Here is a 19,910-nt window from a genome sequence, read left to right as displayed (position 1 = left end):
GCCCCACAATGTCAATGCCTACCCTCTCAAAGGGAGTACTGACAACAGGCAAAGGTTGGAGGGGAGCTTTACATTTCCTCCCACTCTTGCCACTTGCCTGACAAGTCTGACAAGACCTGCAATGTGCATCTGAGTGCCTGCGCATTAGGGGCAAGTAAAAGTGGGTGACAAGCCTCTCAAAGGTCTTGTCCTGCCCCAAATGTCCAGCTAAAGGCACATCATGAGCCAACCCCAGTAGGAAGGCCCTGAAGCACTGGGGTACCACCAGCACACGGGCTGACCCAGACTCAGGAACCTTAGGCTCGCTATACAGGAGGTCATCCTCCCAATAAATCAGGTGTGATCCTGGCTCCTTGCCAGCCGCCTGCTGCCACAAACCCTCCAAAGTAGGGCATGACTTCTGTGCTGCACAGAATGCTTCCCTGGTAGGCCCCCCCTTCCTGCTGCCACTGCGACAGCTTAGGGACCTCCCCTAGTTCAGCCACCTGTTCCCCTGTAGGCTCCGGGGCGTCACCATCAGGCTCCACCTCCTCCCGGACCGTGGGAACTTCTGGGGCCGGTTTCCCGCGCCCCCTACCCTTCTTCTTCTTGGTGGTCCCCTGGGCCACTGTTTCAGGCTCCAGGAGCTCTTGATTACCCTGACGGGCTGCCATTGACCGGGTGGATACGCATACCCACCCAGGCAGACCCAACATCTCCAAGTGAGGCCTGTGTTCCACCTCCTTCCAAGGGGAATCCTCCAGGTCATTGCATAGCAAACAATCAACAGGCATGGTTGGACTCACAGCTACCTTCAAGGAACCTGAGACCCCCCCCCATTTAAAGGGAACCTGTGCCACTCTGCACAGGCGCTCGGAGTTGTCCACTGCAACTACTTGGCGAAGTACCCGGGGATCAATCTGCTCTTCAGACACCAGCTGACTCCTCACTGTAGTCACACTGGCTTCTGTGTCTCTCAGAGCCTCCACCCTCTGTCCATTAATGGTCACCCACTGTCTGTACTTCTTAGTGTTTTCAGGCACTAGGGTTCTCTGGACCATCTCACTGTCCCCTAGTGAGACAAGAGTCATCTCAGCTGGTTCCCACCGACCTAAAACCAACTCCTCCCCAAGCGCTACACTGGCCAAACACTGGGACGGGGCACCAGTGGGTGCTGGTGTACTTTTGGGACATTTGGGGTCCCCCCTCACTTGACCCACCTGGTCACATGCATAACACTTACGTGGGGGACCACCTGCCACTGGCTTCCCTTTGGAGAACCATGGCTTCTTTTCACTGGGGGGTTTGGAATCCTTACCCTGGGAATCAGTTTGGGGCCCTTTAGAGAACTCCCCCTGTTTGCCCTTGCCCCCCCTTTCTTCTGAGAGGGACCCTGCCCACCCTTGGCGTGGTCTCCCCATACCTCTTTTGGACCCTGGTGCTCTGCCAGCGCTCCGCTTCCTGCACAAGCTTCCTGGGGTCAGTCAGCTTGCTGTCAATCAGGTGTTGGCGAAGCTCTGGAAAACATAAACTGTCCAAGTGCTCCCAAGCAATCAGATTGGAAAGCCCCTCATACGTAGTTACCTTACTGCCCTTCACCCAACCATCCAGTGACCTGCAATAAGAATCAACACATTCCAAACATGTTTGGGATTACTTCCTCTTGTAGGACCTAAACTTATCCTTGTACTGCTCAGGGGTAAGACCATACCTTGAAAGCAAGGCATCCTTCATGTTAGAGTAGGTGAGATTCTGAGCATCCCCTAAGGCTGTCAGTGTATCCCTCCACTCTACCTCAAAGTGCTTCCACAGACCCGCCCCCCAATGAGCTTCAGGGACCAGGTTCATGTGGAGAGCAGACTCATACCCCTTGAACCACAAGTATATGTCATCCTCCCTCTTGTAATCTTTCACAAGGTCTTTAGGAATGTGCACCCTCCTCTCAGGCTGCACTGTAGGGTTGCTGCCACCATCTCTACTGGACTGGCTTCTATGATCCATCTCTTTCAAGCTAACTTCCTCTCCTCAAGGGCTAACCTCCTCTGCTCCAATTGGTACTCCCTTTCTGCCTGTCTGTCCTGTAAATCCTCAGGTGTCAGACCCTTGGATGAGACACTGCTACCTGCCGTGGAGACCTTCTCCCTGGACATAACAGGATCTTGTCTTAGAGTCAGATGTAAGTCTGTCAGGGTGGGGTGCAAGATGTGGTCAACTCTCGACTGGGGGTTCATGGTCCGCTCAGGAGTCAACACTGCACATCAATTGTTTAGAGACGCTTGCAGGTTCCTTTGCCATCCAGTCCCTTACAAAAGGCAGGGTAAGGTGCACGGTGCTTGTCCGAATGGACAACCTGTCAGCGGTCAGATACATAAATCATTTGAGAGGTACTAGATCCAGACCTCTGGCCTTACTGGCCAAAAGCCTGTGGGAATTGTGCCAGCAGAAAAACATTTCAGTCAGGGCAGAATATCTTTTGGGCCAGCTCAGTGTTGTGGCCGATTGGTTTTCCAGACATATCTACGATTCAAGTGACTGGCGTCTGCATCCTTCTGTTTTCAATTATCTTTCTTCCATCTTTGGCATAATGTCGATAGACCTCTTCGCTTCTTGTCTCAACACTCAGCTCCCTTCCTTTTTCAGTTGGAGACCAGACCCCTTGGCAATGGCCACAGATGCCTTCCTTCAGTCCTTGCCCCCTTCCCTCCTTTATGCCTTTCCTCCTTTTCTCCTTATTGCTCGGGTCCTAGCACAAGTTTGCAGACAACGTTCATCTCTCGTCTTGATCACTCCCTTTTGGCAGTCCCAACCTTGGTATCCAATTATTCTGGAGCTGTCTTCGGATTTTCCAGTATTGATTCCTCCCTTTCCCAATTTACTCCTGAACCCCCAGGGTCTTCCTCATCCCCTAGTCATAGACAATGCCCTTCATCTAGTGGCCTGGAGGATTTTGGGGCTTCCTGGAGAGCCCCAGGAATTTCAAAAGAAGCTATCAACTTTATCCAGCAATCTTGGGCTCCAGGCACAATGAAAGTCTATAAGTCGGCCTGGATGGCCTGGTGTAGCTGGTGTCTGGACAGGAATTCATATCCCGTTTCAGCGGATGTAACCTTGGTAGTCAATTTCCTGGCTTCTTTAGCGTCTCAGGGTAAAGCTTATCGGACTGTTAATACACACAGATCGGCAATCTCTTCAGAACATGTCAGAGTGGACGGAAGACCTATTGGCGAACATCTTTTAGTCTGCCGATTGTTGAAGGGAGTAAGTTTTGTTAAACCTCCAATTCCGAAAAATACAATGTTATGTGGGATGTTAATACTGTACTTCGTCTTTTTATTACATGGCCAGATAATGATCAATTATCGCTCAAACACTTGTCTGCTAAATTGACAATGCTTTAATGTTTGGTATCTATTAAACGTGTTTCTGATGTGAAAGCTTTAGATGTTTTCTCTTTCCGTTATTCTGCTATTGGCGTTGATTTCCAGGTCAGTAGACGCACCAAAACTAATTTATCATCTGTGTTTTACCCCTTTTTTCCCTCTCAACCCAAGCTGTGTGTTAGCAATTGTTTAAAATCTTACGTTTCTCGAACTGCAGATCTTAGAAACGTTTCTCTTCCCATTTACTCATTTCCTTTCAAAGGCCACATAAGCCTGTTTCTGCATCCACTCTGGCCCGTTGGAGTAAATGGCTCATGTCCCTCGCGGGCATTTCTACCCTTTCTTTTGGAGCCCATTCGGTGAGAGGAGCTGCGACCTCTCCCCCCTTTTGGGCAGGGGGCTGGGTTGCAGGATATTCTCAGATCTGCAGATTGGTCAAACGTTAATACTTTTGGAACATTTTATTGCAAACCTCTTGATCATCCATTGGACAATTTTATTTTGTTGCTTCGAACTAGCATAATATGAGCCTCCGGTATTGTAATAAAATTGAGATTTTCCTAGCCTTGGTGTCTGAAATGCTAGATTTTATTAAAGACACGGAGGCGAGTATTATGCCGAAGCATTATCCTGAAGCATTTGCTTTAACCCTCCCTGTTGTTTCCTTCACAGTTGCGTTACCTTCGACCAGCTCTGCTACATCCGGCTGATTTCCATTCGGATTTGCAGGGTTCCGTTTCGTCTCATCGTACTTCTTGGTTACCTGTTCGACCCGTTTCCTTCTAGGAAAATCTCAATTTGACGCAAATCAGAGTTAACGTAATTTTTGGAGTCTGCTTACTGCCCGTGCGTCATTTTAGCACAGATGGATAAATATGGTGCTAGGGGGTTAGAGTCATTTTTTAAACAGTAATGCCTACCTTGCATCTCATTGATGCAAAGTGGGTTCACGCATCCAAAAAATTACCTTAATTCCAATAATTTGATGCTAGACGGGGTCTAGCGTCAAAATATAAATATGGAGTTAAGTTTGCGCTGAAGTAACGTAAAAAAATTATGCTAATTCAGCCCAATGCAAATATAAATCTGGGCCCAGGTGTGCCTATCTTTATGGCACAGTATCCATGCAGTGTTAATTTATTACTTCTGCAAACTTCTCGACAATAAGTTCTCGTTTTATAGAAGACTGCCCATTTGTGTGCGTAAAGCTATTATTATACTTTACATCAACCGCTGTAATCCATAGCCGTTTCCGGCGCCACACAAGGTCATTGATGGTATTGATGAACGTGGGCACTCGTATACGTCCCTTACACGAACCTCTACTAATAATTACCTGATTGGGACACTAATGAGTGAGAGAAATCTACATCTAGTTTATTTACCACCAGAAGAGATTATTTCAGAACATACAGGAAAAAATCGGGAATTAACTAAATGTCAATACTGAATGGGTTTTTTCTTTAAATCAATGACAGCCTTCCAGACTGTTCCGATATTGCCCCAAAATACATCCATGCTCGCGTCCCCATCTACCTACTTTTACTACACTAGACTTGTTTTTATAAAACATCAGTGACAAATGTTACTACTTCCCTTTAGCTTCAAACTAGCTTCAATTTCTAGTTTAATAGAGCAGTTGTATAGTTTAGCCACCAAGTGGCAGTAAAACACTTGTCAACAAGTTATATGATTTGTAAAAAAAATGCATTTATTTTTTCTCACTGGAATCGTGTGTTGTTTCCGTCGCAAATTGCGAGGTCTATAGTAATCGGTTTCAATGTTTTTATTTTATTTGTACAGATAATTAAAACCATTACAAAATAAAGAAGCAATGAGAGCAAACGATAAAATAGAAAATTCACTACTGTCAGCATGAAAGCAACGTGAATTGCTTCTGTATTACATAAAGTAATTGATCGCTGCAGCCAGCTACTCGTTTAAAATCTTCCACAGAGTAGTCTTTGAAAGTGATTATGTGCTAGCAATAAAAGCTGTTTATAGTAGATCATAAATAGCATACAGGGTCGATTAATACCAGAAGAGAAAGGAAAGGAGATATTGAAAATGTCTTTACAGAAAATAAAATGCTGCACGTCACAGGGTCAAATGCATGCTTGCCATAGAAACAAGCGTTTGCAATGCAATAGGGTCTCGCATTTCTCCGAGTTACAGCTATTAGCAGTTGTAAACTCCCAACCGGATTTTCCTTGCCACACTGAATGGAAAAAAACAGCGCAATCGCGCTGCTACAGTTCACTGTAGTGAAACCTATCGGCAAAAGTGCAATTATCTACAACCGTCAAAAGTGCAATTAATTAGGTAACAGGGTTGATGTTAGGCAAAGCGCTCAACTTCTGTCAAGTGAGATTGCGCTGCGGACAAAAGATAAAAAGTAGTCCACAAACCTGACGGGAAACAGTGAGCCTCACATGTTTTCAGTACTTGGTCGCTGCGCTTGAGGAGGGCTAACCACCGGAAAAGGCATGACGTATGCGTGCCTTCCACTAATGAAAGCAAGCAGATTTTAACAGGCAAGCCCACGAACCAATGAAAGACACTGACGTGACATGAACAGGGCTCCGAGCCCTTTTCTAACTCCCAAAGCGTCTTGCAAGCGCATGCGACTCAGGATCGACCCTAAAAAACCCTCCTAGTGTCATGTTGTTGAAGGTGCTTACCCCATTAACAAGAACAACAACAAGGTGATGGATGGAATGCTTGGATTATTCTCAGCCATTGACGATCACTCGGGTCGCATCCCAGTCATAATTTTTCGCCCTCCATGACCTTCTAGACAAAGTCCTACCTTATGCTAATCAGTACCAACTCTGCTCCTCATGGGAACAGTCCATACTGACCTGCCAGATAAGAACCCCTCCTGAAGGGACCACAAAGTCGATACTCATTGGCAAATGGCAGGATTTGCCTAAAGTGGCTTGGTGAAAGAAAAATGGTGGACTGGAGTGCAGCCCCAGGTAATTGGCAGTGGTTGAGATTAATGCAAGCATTCTGTCCATCACCTTGTTGTTATAGTTGACTGCATAAGTGTGACAAGTATGCCCAGATGTGGGTCCTGTTCTCACTATGCCTCAGGACTCAAGCTATGCCTCTCTGATGAGACTAAGTCGAAAATAGTCTGGGATTGCTTGTGGTACGTTCTTGAGTGGCCTTGCCTGGCACTTTGGGATGAACTGCTCCCATGAGGAGTGGGGTCGGTACTGATTTGCATAAGATGGGCCTTTGTCTATTGTACAATCCTGGGATTTTCGCTGTTTGCGACGCATAAAAGCCTTTGTACATCTGGCCCTGGTCTTTACATTCAATAAAGCTATTCTGCTGTAATTTCCAAGCTTGCCCTTTTTTGTGTACTAAGTGTGATATCTAGCCTTCCAGGACTTTGGTAAAGTCCTTGTCTGTAGGCAATGCAAAAATATGGAGAAAAAAAACTACCCAAAAAAGAATGTCATAGTTAAGAAGGGCAGTAGGCGGGATGTTTGCGCCAGGTTCAGAATTGCACCTTGTACTTGAACGGCATCATTAACAGAGGTTGTCAAAGAATAATTTTTCATCAAATTTGTTATTTGCTGGATAAAAAAAATCCTGGAGAAGAGACCAGCTTACCACATATAGAGCATATAAACATTTGCTCCAAGCATTTGGGGCAACATACCTTTTTAATAGGATGTACCTCTTCATTTTATGTTGATAAAGCCCACATTTCCTTTGATCTTTGCCAAACCATACATTGAACAGTTCAACCAATATTTTTCTTCTTCTACACATTTTGCTTTCCAATTTCTTTTTTAAATTTTGTCGGAGACTTTTCTCTTTCTGTTATTTTCTTAGGTCATTTGAAGATCAGTTTACTTTTCTCACTCCCCAATTTAGTTGTATCAAATCTTCACACTATGCCTAACTATTTGTTGCATTTCTTGGCTGTTTTGTTCACTGTGCTCATCTTTTGGACTTATTTTTTCCAACAGATGTTTGATGATGGTGACACCCTGACCTGGTTCTGGTCAGGAGTCCACTTGGCTCCACCAGCCTGCCCCCGTGCCCCTGATCCTTCCAACTGCCACCTGGACAGCAGTTCAAGGCCCTCCTCCACCCGCAGGCACCCACCTGCGCCTCATCCCTGGTGCCTAGTGGTAGGCAGCTCCGGTTACCGTGCAAGTAACCCTCTGTGTTTTCTATTTCTATACTTTTGTGGTTGCCGTGTACGTATTTGTGCCGTGTTATTCCATTTCTGCACTCTTTAATTGCTGTGTACGTATTTGTGCCGTGTTTTTCATTTCTGCACTCTCTAGTTGCCGTGTACGTTTTTGTGCCGTGCTATTCCATTTCAGCACTCCTTAATTGCCGTGTACGTATTTGTGCCGTGTTTTTTCATTTCTGCACTCTCTAGTTGCCGTGTACATATTTGTGCTGTGTTTTTCCATTTCTGCACTCTCTAGTTGCCTTGTACGTATTTGTGCTGTGTTTTTCCATTTCTGCACTCTTTAGTTGCCGTGTACGTAGTTTTTCTGTGGTTCTCTGCTTTTTGCACTCTGCATTCTGCCACTCCACACCCGCTCTCAGCGCTCGCTCCGCTCCCTCTCTCTCTCCCCGCCCGTTTTCTATTTTTTCCAGCTCTGGCCGGTCTCCGCTTTCCCTGCCGCTGCTTCCCCTGCGGCCCCACCCCCGCATACACCCATTGGGCCTCCCTCCCTTCTCCCTCCTCCCAGCTGCCCCACCCTCCCACCCCACCCTCTTAATGGTGCCCGCGGACGCACAACGGACGTGTGCAGCGGGCGCGCTGCTGGCGCACCGGAGGCAAGCAAGCCCATCTGTGCCTGTCCGCGCAAGGACCGCTCCCAGTGCCAGTCCCCCTGGCCCCCCTTGCCGAGACTCCCCCAGACAACACTATTCCACAAACACACTCCACTCCCTAACCCCAGGAACACGCCTGCATGTACCCAAACCAACCCCACACACACACAAGGACCCTTCACCTGTTAAGCCTGCTGCTTTTCCTGCTCCACCTCTCACACCTCCAACACTCACATGCCACACACCACCCCAGGCACCCCCCACACCAAACACCACAACCTCAACACAACAGACTCACGCACAACCCCCACACACCCCAACAGACCCCACCTCAAGAAACCCCACAACCACAACACACTTCACAACAACACCTCCAAAACCCACAACAACACCACAGGCACCCACACCAACACCATCACACAACACAATAACAACACCCCCCACAACCATCTCAACTGCCTACTCCACAACACCCGATCCCTACACAAACACGTCATAGAACTCTGGGACCTCATCACATCACACTCACCTGACATCATCTTCCTCACAGAAACTTGGACAAACCATCATCTGAGCCCGACATAGCCACAGCCACCCCTGACGGATACAAACTCCAACGCAAAGACCTCCTAAACAAACCAGGAGGAGGCATCGCCATCCTGCACAAAGACACCATTAAGGTCACCACCAAAACACACGACACCCTCGACAGCGCAGAACACATGCACTTCCTAATCCACATAAACAATAATACCACCCTCAGAGGAACACTCATATACAGACCCCCAGGACCACGCACCCCCCTTCTGCGACACCATTGCTGACACCATCAGCCCTCGCGCACTCATCTCCACAGATTACGTCCTCCTCTGTGATTTCAACTTTCACCTGGAGAACCCCCAAGACCACAACACATCCTCCCTCCTAGACAACCTCACCAACCTCGGACTCAAACAACTGATTATAGCACCCACCCACTCAGCAGGACACACACTAGATGCAATCTTCACTTCAAGCCAGCACATTACCTACACCCATACCACTGAACTCCACTGGACTGACCACCACTGCATCCACTTCTCCTACGCCAAACCCCCCTCACACCACCAACAACACACCATGCCCTACTGCTTGTGGGACAAGATCCCCTCAGAACACCTGAACTACTAACTGGTACAGAACCCCCCGCCCACACCAACGACCCCAACACTGCTACCCACAACCTCCCAAATTGGATCACCACCTGCGCAGACACACTCGCCCCCTCAGAAAAAACGTCACCACGCGCAACATCAAGAACGCCCCATGGTTCACCATTGAACTCCACAACTCTAAATGCAAATGCCGCAAAGCTGAGGAAGCCTGGTGACAGGATCACTCAATCACTAACTTCTCTACCCTCAAAACCACCATTCGCACTCACCACCAACTCATACGTACCACTAAAAGAGCACACTACAAGGAACGCATAGATAACAACTCCCACAACAGCAAATAACTCTTTACCATCATCAAAGAGCTCTCCAAACCCAAAGCCAGCAACATAGACCCCACACACACACACACACAACTCCTCTGCGACTCCCTCTCAAACCACTTCCACCGCAAAATCCTAGACATACACAATAGCTTCACAACACACACACCCACTGCACACACCCCCACCCACCCAACAGAGACCCCCGTTAGGCCCCCCCAGCCTACTTTCACCTGGGCCCCTACCACCATCGAAGAAACTGAAACAACGATGAACTCCATCAACTCCTGATCCCCCACCAACCCCTGCACCCACCGCATCTACAACAAAGCCAGCCCCACCATCGCCCCCAAGCTTCGCAACATAATCAACACCTCATTTGGCGCTGCCACCTTCCCAGACCCCTGGAAACACGCAGAAATCACTGCACTCCTAAAAAAACCACAGCTGACCCAGATGACCTCGCCAACTACCCGCCCCATCTCCCTCCTCCCCTTACCCGCCAAAGTTGCAGAAAAACTAGTAAACACACGCCTATCTCACTTCCTGGAGGAAAACAACACACTCAACCCCTCCCAGTCCGGTTTCCGCAAAAACCACAGCACGGAAACTGCCCTCATCGCATGCACTGACGACATCAGAACCAGAGTCGACCAGGGTGAGACCGTCGCACTCATCCTCCTAGACCTCTTTGCGGCCTTTGACATCGTCTGCCATCACACACTCCACACACGTCTCCACAATGCAGGGATTCAACACAAAGCCCTAGACTGGCTCACCTCCTTCCTCACCGATAGAAACCAAAAATTCCGCCTCCCTCCCTTCCACTCCACCGCCACCAAAATCATCTAAGGTGTCCCCCAGGGATCCTCCCTCAGCCCCACCCTGTTCAACATTTACATGACCCCGCTCGCCAACATCCTCCGACTGCACGGAATCACCATCCTCTCCTACGCAGACGACACTCAACTCACCATCTACTACCCTACCACCGCCAAAACCAGCCTCCACGCTGCACTCCTCGTCACCGCCGTCTGGATGACAGCCAACCACCTCAAGCTCAACTCCAACAAAACCAAAATAATCATTTTTGGACCCAACAAAACCATATGGGACGACTGTAGGAAAGTACCATCTTGCCTGGCATGTTACCCCCATTTTTTCACTGTATATATGTTGTTTTAGTTGTATGTGTCACTGGAACCCTGCTAGTCAGGGCCCCAGTGCTCATAAGTGTGCCTGAATGTGTTACCTGTGTTATGACTAACTGTCTCACTGAGGCTCTGCTATCCAGAACCTCAGTGGTTATGCTCTCCATTTCTTTCAAATTGTCACTAACAGGCTAGTGACCAATTTTACCAATTTACATTGCCTTACTGGAACACCCTTATAATTCCCTAGTATATGGTACTGAGGTACCCAGGGTATTGGGGTTCCAGTAGATCCCTATGGGCTGCAGCATTTCTTTTGCCACCCATAGGGAGCTCTGACAATTCTTACACAGGCCTGCCACTGCAGCCTGAGTGAAATAACGTCCACGTTATTTCACAGCCATTTTACACTGCACTTAAGTAACTTATAAGTCACCTATATGTCTAACCTTTACCTGGTAAAGGTTGGGTGCTAAGTTACTTAGTGTGTGGGCACCCTGGTACTAGCCAAGGTGCCCCCGCATTGTTCAGGGCCAATTCCCCGGACTTTGTGAGTGCGGGGACACCATTACACACGTGCACTACATATAGGTCACTACCTATGTGTAGCTTCACAATAGTAACGCCGAATATGGCCATGTAACATGTCTATGATCATGGAATTGCCCCCTCTATGCCATCCTGGCATAGTTGGCACAATCCCATGATCCCACGGGTCTCTAGCACAGACCCTGGTACTGCCAAATTGCCTTTCCCGGGGTTTCACTGCAGCTGCTGCTGCTGCCAACCCCTCAGACAGGTTTCTGCCCTCCTGGGGTCCAGCCAGGCTTGGCCCAGGATGGCAGAACAAAGGACTTCCTCTGAAATAGGGTGTTACACCCTCTCCCTTTGGAAAATGGTGTGAAGGCAGGGGAGGAGTAGCCTCCCCCAGCCTCTGGAAATGCTTTCATGGGCACACATGGTGCCCATTTCTGCATAAGCCAGTCTACACTGGTTCAGGGACCCCTCAGCCCTGCTCTGGCGCGAAACTGGACAAAGGGAAGGGGAGTGACCACTCCCCTGACCTGCACCTCCCCTGGGAGGTGCCCAGAGCTCCTCCAGTGTGCTCCAGACCTCTGCCATCTTGGAAACAGAGGTGCTGCTGGCACACTGGACTGCTCTGAGTGGCCAGGGCCAGCAGGTGACGTCAGAGACTCCTTCTGATAGGCTCCTTCAGGTGTTGCTAGCCTATCTTCTCTCCTAAGTAGCCAAACCCTCTTTTCTGGCTATTTAGGGTCTCTGCTTTGGGGATTTCCTTAGATAACGAATGCAAGAGCTCATCCGAGTTCCTCTGCATCCCTCTCTTCACCTTCTGCCAAGGAATCGACTGCTGACCGCGCTGGAAGCCTGCAAAACTGCAACAAAGTAGCGAAGATGACTACTGCAACTCTGTAACGCTGATCCTGCCGCCTTTTCGACTGCTTTCGTGGTGGTGCATGCTGTGGGGGTAGTCTGCCTCCTCTCTGCACTAGAAGCTCCGAAGAAATCTCCTGTGGGTCGACAGAATCGTCCCCCTGCTACCGCAGGCACCAAAGAACTGCATCACCGGTACATTGGGTCTCCTCTCAGCACGACGAGCGAGGTCCCTTGAATCCAGCAACTCTGTCCATGTGACTCCCACAGTCCAGTGACTCTTCAGTCCAAGTTTGGTGGAGGTAAGTCCTTGCCTCCCCACGCCAGACTGCATTGCTGGGAACCGCGACTTTTGCAACTACTCCGGCCTCTGTGCACTTCCGGCAGAAATTCTTTGTGCACAGCCAAGCCTGGGTCCACGGCACTCTAACCTGCATTGCACAACTTTCTAAGTTGTCCTCCGGCGACGTGGGACTCCTTTGTGCGACTTCGGGTGAGCACCGTTTCCCTCCTCTTCATAGTGCCTGTTCCGGCACTTCTGCGGGTGCTGCCTGCTTCTGAGAGGGCTCCTTGTCTTGCTCAACACCCCCTCTGTCCCCAGACGCAATTGGCGACATCCTGGTCCCTCCTGGGCCACAGCAGCATCCAAAAACGCTAACCACACGACTTGCAGGTAGCAAGGCTTGTTGGTGGTCTTTCTTCAGGAAAACACTTCTGCATGACTCTCCACGGCGTGTGTGATCCGTCCTCCAAAGGGGAAGTTCCTAGCCCTTGTCGTTCCTGCAGAAACCTCAGCTTCTACTGTCCAGTAGCAGCTTCTTTGCACCCACAGCTGGCATTTCCTGGGCATCTGCCCGTCTCCGACTTGCTTGTGACTTTTGGACTTGGTCTCCTTGTTCCACAGGTACCCTCGACTGGAAATCCATCGTTGTTGCATTGCTGGTTTGTGTCTTTCCTGCAGAATTCCCCTATCACAACTTCTATGTCCTTTGGGGAACTTTAGTGCACTTTGCACTCACTTTTCAGGGTCTTGGGATGGGCTATTTTTCTAACCCTCACTGTTTTCTGACAGTCCCAGCGACCCTCTACAAGGTCACATAGGTTTGGGGTCCATTTGTGGTTCGCATTCCACTTTTGGAGTATATGGTTTGTGTTGCCCCTATCCCTATGTGTCCCCATTGCATCCTATTGTAACTATACATTGTTTGCACTGTTTTCTAATACTATACTGCATATTTTTGGTATTGTGTACATATATCTTGTGTATATTTGCTATACTCATACTGAGGGTACTCACTGAGATACTTTTGGCATATTGTCATAAAAATAAAGTACCTTTATTTTTAGTATATCTGTGTATTGTGTTTTCTTATGATATTGTGCATATGACACTAGTGGTACTGTATGAGCTTCACACGTCTCCTAGTTCAGCCTAAGCTGCTCTGCTAAGCTACCATTATATATCAGCCTAAGCTGCTAGACACCCTATACACTAATAAGGGATAACTGGGCCTGGTGCAAGGTGTAAGTACCCCTAGGTACTCACTACAAGCCAGTCCAGCCTCCTACATTGGTTGTGCAGTGGTGGGATAAGTGCTTGCAACTACTTACCACTTTTGTCATTGTACTTTTCATAAGAGAAAAATATACAAAACAAGTTCAGTGTATGTACAACTAACCAAAAAGTTTTGCATTTCTTTTCTCACTTCTTCTCTAAAGTGTTGAAAAGTACTTCTAAACTTTCAAAAAGTTCTTAAAAAGTTTTTTTCTGTCGTTCTAAAAGTTCTGACAAACTTTTTGTTCCTTTTTCTATCACTTTAACACTTTCTAAAATGTCTGGCACAGGCCAAACTGTTGATCTGTCCAAACTTGCTTATGATCACCTTAGCTGGAAAGGAGCAAGGAGTCTCTGCATAGAAAGAGGTTTAAGTGTAGGGAAGAATCCCCCCAGAGAACTGTTGGTTAACATGCTTATAGAACAGGATAAGGCCAGAGGTGCCCCATCTGTTGAAAAAGTAGCTAATGGTTCCCAATCTGATCCAGGGACTCCCCTAGAAAAAGATTCAGGAAAGAAACTTCCTAGCCTGGCCATTACAAGACAGCCTAGCATAGTTGGTACGGATGCAGAGTCACACCATACTGATAGTGTTGTCTCACATCATAGCAAGAGTATTCCTTCACATCATAGTAGAAGTGATGTTTCTGTTAACCAAGCTGTTAGGATGCCCTCTGTAAGGGATGGTTCTCCTTCTGTACATTCTCACCATACTTCTGTTTCAAGGAATGTCCCACCCACCCACCCTGATGACAGAGTGTTAGAAAGGGGGCTCAATAGATTGAGAGTGGAACAAACCAGACTGAAGCTCAAGAAGCAACAGCTGAATTTGGATAGACAGTCCTTAGAAGTGGAAAGGAAAAGACAGAAATTGGGTTTAGAAACCCATGGTGGCAGCAGCAGTATTCCCCATAGTCATCCTGCAAAACAGCATGATTATAGGAATCTGCATAAGATAGTTCCCCCTTATAAGGAGGGGGATGACATTAACAAGTGGTTTGCTGCACTTGAGAGGGCCTGTGTTGCACAGGATGTCCCTCAAAGGCAGTGGGCTGCTATCCTATGGCTATCATTTAGTGGAAAGGGTAGGGATAGGCTCCTTACTGTGAAAGAAAGTGATGCCAATAATTTTACAGTTCTTAAGAATGCACTCCTGGATGGTTATGGCTTAACCACTGAACAGTACAGGATGAAGTTCAGAGAGACCAAAAAGGAGTCTTCACAAGACTCGGTTGATTTTGTTGAGCATTCAGTGAAGGCCTTGGAGGGGTGGTTACATGGCAGTAAAGTTACTGATTATGAAAGCCTGTATAACTTGATCCTGAGAGAGTATATTCTTAATAATTGTGTGTCTGATTTGTTGCACCAGTACTTGGTGGACTCTGATCTGACCTCTCCCCAAGAATTGGGAAAGAAGGCAGACAAATGGGTCAGAACAAGGGTGAACAGAAAAGTTCATACAGGGGGTGACAAAAATGGCAACAAGAAGAAGGATGGTAAGTCTTCTGACAAGGGTGGGGACAAATCTAAAAATGAGTCTTTATCAGGCCCACAAAACACTCTGGTGGGGGTGGTGGTCCCAAATCCTCTTCTAATCAAAACAAAGAAAAGAAACCATGGTGCTATTTATGTAAAATAAAAGGCCATTGGACAACAGATCCCAGTTGTCCAAAGAAAAGCACCAAGCCTCCTACCACTACAACCCCTGCTGCTACACCTAGTGCCCCTAGTAATAGCAGTGGTGGTGGGAGCAAACCTACTAATAGCCAATCCAAGGGAGTAGCTGGGCTCACTTTTGGTAACTTAGTTGGGGTTGGTCTTGTTAGGGAGACCACAGAGGCTGTGTTAGTCTCCGAGGGGGCTATTGATTTAGCCACCTTGGTTGCTTGTCCCCTTAACATGGATAAGTACAAGCAACTACCCCTAATAAATGGTGTTGAGGTTCAGGCCTACAGGGACACTGGTGCCAGTGTGACTATGGTAATAGAGAAACTGGTCCACCCTGAACAACACCTACTTGGTCACCAGTACCAAGTAACCGATGCTCACAACAACACACTAAGCCACCCCATGGCTCTTGTAAATCTCAACTGGGGGGGGGGGTTACTGGTCCAAAGAAAGTTGTGGTTGCCTCAGATTTACCTGTAGACTGTCTACTAGGGAATGATTTAGAGACATCAGCTTGGTCAGATGTGGAGTTGGAGGCCCATGCAGCAATGCTGGGCATCCCAGGGCATATTTTTGCTTTAACCAGGGCCCAGGCCAAAAAGCAAAAAGGACAGGGTGACTTGGATCCTGGAACAATGGACCAAGTGCTCCCTAAAGCTAGGGCTAGTAGAAGTAAAGCACTACCTACTATCCCTCCCTCTACAGTGGATTCTACTTCTGAGGAAGAAGAATTTCCACCCTGTACAGAACCTACACCAGAGGAGCTGAAAGCAGACACTGCTGAGCTTTTGGGTGAAGGGGGGCTTGCCAGGGAGGAGCTGAGTGTGGCACAGCATACCTGTCCCACACTAGAGGGTCTAAGACAGCAAGCTGACAAACAAGCAAATGGGGATGTCAGTGACTCTCACAGAGTTTACTGGGAGGACAACCTCTTGTACACTGAAGGAAGGGATCCTAAACCTGGAACTGCCAGGAGGTTAGTGATTCCTCAGGAGTACAGAAAGTTCCTCCTAAGTCTTGCTCACGACATTCCCTTAGCTGGACATTTGGGGCAAATGACAACTTGGGACAGGCTTGTTCCCTTGTTTCATTGGCCTAGAATGTCAGAGGACACAAAATAATTTTGTAAGTCCTGTGAAACCTGTCAAGCCAGTGGCAAGACAGGTGGCACCTCAAAGGCACCCCTTATTCCACTGCCTGTGGTTGGGGTTCCCTTTGAAAGGGTAGGGGTTGACATAGTTGGCCCCCTTGACCCTCCTACTGCTTCAGGCAATAGGTTTATCTTGGTGGTAGTGGACCATGCCACCAGATATCCTGAAGCAATTCCTCTAAGGACCACTACAGCACCTGCAGTGGCAAAGGCCCTCCTGGGAATATTTTCCAGGGTGGGCTTCCCAAAGGAGGTAGTATCAGACAGGGGAAGCAATTTCATGTCTGCTTACTTAAAGGCCATGTGGAAGGAGTGTGGCGTGACATACAAGTTCACTACACCCTATCATCCACAAACAAATGGACTGGTAGAGAGATTTAACAAAACTCTCAAAGGCATGATTATGGGACTCCCTGAAAAACTCCGCAGGAGATGGGATATCCTTTTACCATGCCTCCTTTTTGCTTACAGGGAGGTACCCCAGAAAGGAGTGGGCTTCAGCCCCTTTGAACTCCTCTTTGGACACCCTGTAAGAGGTCCTCTAACACTTGTTAAGGAGGGTTGGGAACAACCTTTAAAAGCTCCAAAGCAAGACATAGTGGACTATGTACTTGGCCTCAGATCTAGGATGGCTGAGTACATGAAAAAGGCCAGTAAAAACCTTCAGGCCAGCCAAGAGCTCCAAAAGCAATGGCATGACCAGAAGGCTGTTTTGGTTCAGTACCAACCAGGGCAGAAAGTGTGGGTCTTGGAGCCTGTGGCCCCAAGAGCACTCCAAGATAAATGGAGTGGACCCCACATAATTGTTTAAAAGAAGGGTGAAGTCACCTACTTAGTTGACTTAGGCACTGCCAGGAGTCCCCTTAGAGTGCTCCATGTCAATCGCCTGAAACCCTACTATGAGAGGGCTGATCTCACCCTGCTCATGGCAACTGATGAGGGACAGGAAGAAGAGAGTGACCCTCTCCCTGATCTCTTCTCTTCCACAGAGCAAGATGCTCTAGTGGAAGGTGTAGTTTTGGCTGATTGTCTCACTGCTGAGCAGAGAGACCATTGCATAAATCTCCTGGGTCAGTTTTATGAACTCTTCTCTACTTTGCCAGGTACCACTTCTTAGTGTGAGCACACTATAGATACTGGAGACAGCTTGCCTGTCAAAAGTAAAATCTATAGGCAGCCTGACCATGTCAGAGACTGCATAAAGCAAGAGGTGCAGAAAATGTTAGAACTGGGAGTGGTTGAGCACTCTGAAAGTCCATGGGCTTCTCCTGTGGTACTTGTACCAAAACCTCATTCCAAGGATGGAAAGAAGGAAATGCGGTTTTGTGTTGACTACAGAAGTCTCAACCAGGTAACCAAAACTGATGCTCATCCTATACCCAGGGCAGATGAGCTCATAGATACACTGGCATCTGCCAAGTATCTAAGCACTTTTGACTTGACTGCAGGGTATTGGCAGATCAAATTATCAGAAGATGCAAAAGCAAAAACTGCATTTTCAACCATTGGAGGCCATTACCAATTCACAGTAATGCCTTTTGGATTGAAAAATGCACCTGCCACTTTTCAGAGGTTGGTGAATACAGTCCTGCAAGGGCTGGAAGCTTTTAGTGCAGCATATCTGGACGATATAGCTGTCTTTAGCTCCAGTTGGGATGATCACCTGGTCCACCTATGGAAAGTTTTGGAGGCCCTGCAAAAGGCAGGCCTCACTATCAAGGCTTCAAAGTGCCAGATAGGGCAGGGGAAGGTGGTTTATCTGGGACACCTGGTTGGTGGAGACCAGATTGCACCACTTCAGGGGAAAATCCAAGCTATTATAGATTGGGTTCCCCCTACTACTCAGACCCAGGTGTGAGCCTTTTTAGGCCTCACTGGGTATTACAGGAGGTTCATTAAGAACTATGGCTCCATTGCAGCCCCTCTTAATGACCTCACATCCAAGAAAATGCCTAAAAAGGTATTGTGGACAGCTAGCTGTCAGAAAGCTTTTGAGGAGCTGAAGCAGGCCATGTGCTCTGCACCTGTCCTGAAAAGGCCTTGTTACTCTAAAAAATTCTATGTCCAAACTGATGCATCTGAATTAGGAGTAGGGGCAGTCCTATCACAACTTAATTCTGAGGGCCAGGATCAACCTGTTGCTTTTATTAGTAGAAGGTTGACCCCTAGAGAAAAGCGTTGGTCTGCCATTGAGAGGGAGGCCTTTGCTGTGGTCTGGGCACTGAAGAAGTTGAGGCCATACCTGTTTGGCACTCACTTCATTGTTCAGACAGACCACAAACCTCTACTTTGCCTAAAACAAATGAAAGGTGAAAATCCTAAATTATTGAGGCGGTCCATATCCCTACAGGGAATGGACTATACAGTGGAACATAGACCTGGGAGTAGCCACTCCAATGCAGATGGACTCTCCAGATATTTCCACTTAGACAATGAAGACTCATCAGGTCATGGCTAGTCTTATTGTCCTTCGTTTGGGGGGGGAGGGTTGTGTAGGAAAGTACCATCTTGCCTGGCATGTTACCCCCATTTTTTCACTGTATATATGTTGTTTTAGTTGTATGTGTCACTGGGACCCTGCTAGTCAGGGCCCCAGTGCTCATAAGTGTGCCTGAATGTGTTACCTGTGTTATGACTAACTGTCTCACTGAGGCTCTGCTATCCAGAACCTCAGTGGTTATGCTCTCTCATTTCTTTCAAATTGTCACTAACAGGCTAGTGACCAATTTTACCAATTTACATTGCCTTACTGGAACACCCTTATAATTCCCTAGTATATGGTACTGAGGTACCCAGGGTATTGGGGTTCCAGTAGATCCCTATGGGCTGCAGCATTTCTTTTGCCACCCATAGGGAGCTCTGACAATTCTTACACAGGCCTGCCACTGCAGCCTGAGTGAAATAACGTCCACGTTATTTCACAGCCATTTTACACTGCACTTAAGTAACTTATAAGTCACCTATATGTCTAACCTTTACCTGGTAAAGGTTGGGTGCTAAGTTACTTAGTGTGTGGGCACCCTGGTACTAGCCAAGGTGCCCCCACATTGTTCAGGGCCAATTCCCCGGACTTTGTGAGTGCGGGGACACCATTACACACGTGCACTACATATAGGTCACTACCTATGTGTAGCTTCACAATGGTAACGCCGAATATGGCCATGTAACATGTCTATGATCATGGAATTGCCCCCTCTATGCCATCCTGGCATGGTTGGCACAATCCCATGATCCCACGGGTCTCTAGCACAGACCCTGGTACTGCTAAATTGCCTTTCCCGGGGTTTCACTGCAGCTGCTGCTGCTGCCAACCCCTCAGACAGGTTTCTGCCCTCCTGGGGTCCAG

The sequence above is a fragment of the Pleurodeles waltl genome, chromosome 8, assembly GCF_031143425.1.
Source record: "Pleurodeles waltl isolate 20211129_DDA chromosome 8, aPleWal1.hap1.20221129, whole genome shotgun sequence".
NCBI lineage: Eukaryota > Metazoa > Chordata > Amphibia > Caudata > Salamandridae > Pleurodeles > Pleurodeles waltl.
This window is presented reverse-complemented; position numbering follows the sequence as displayed.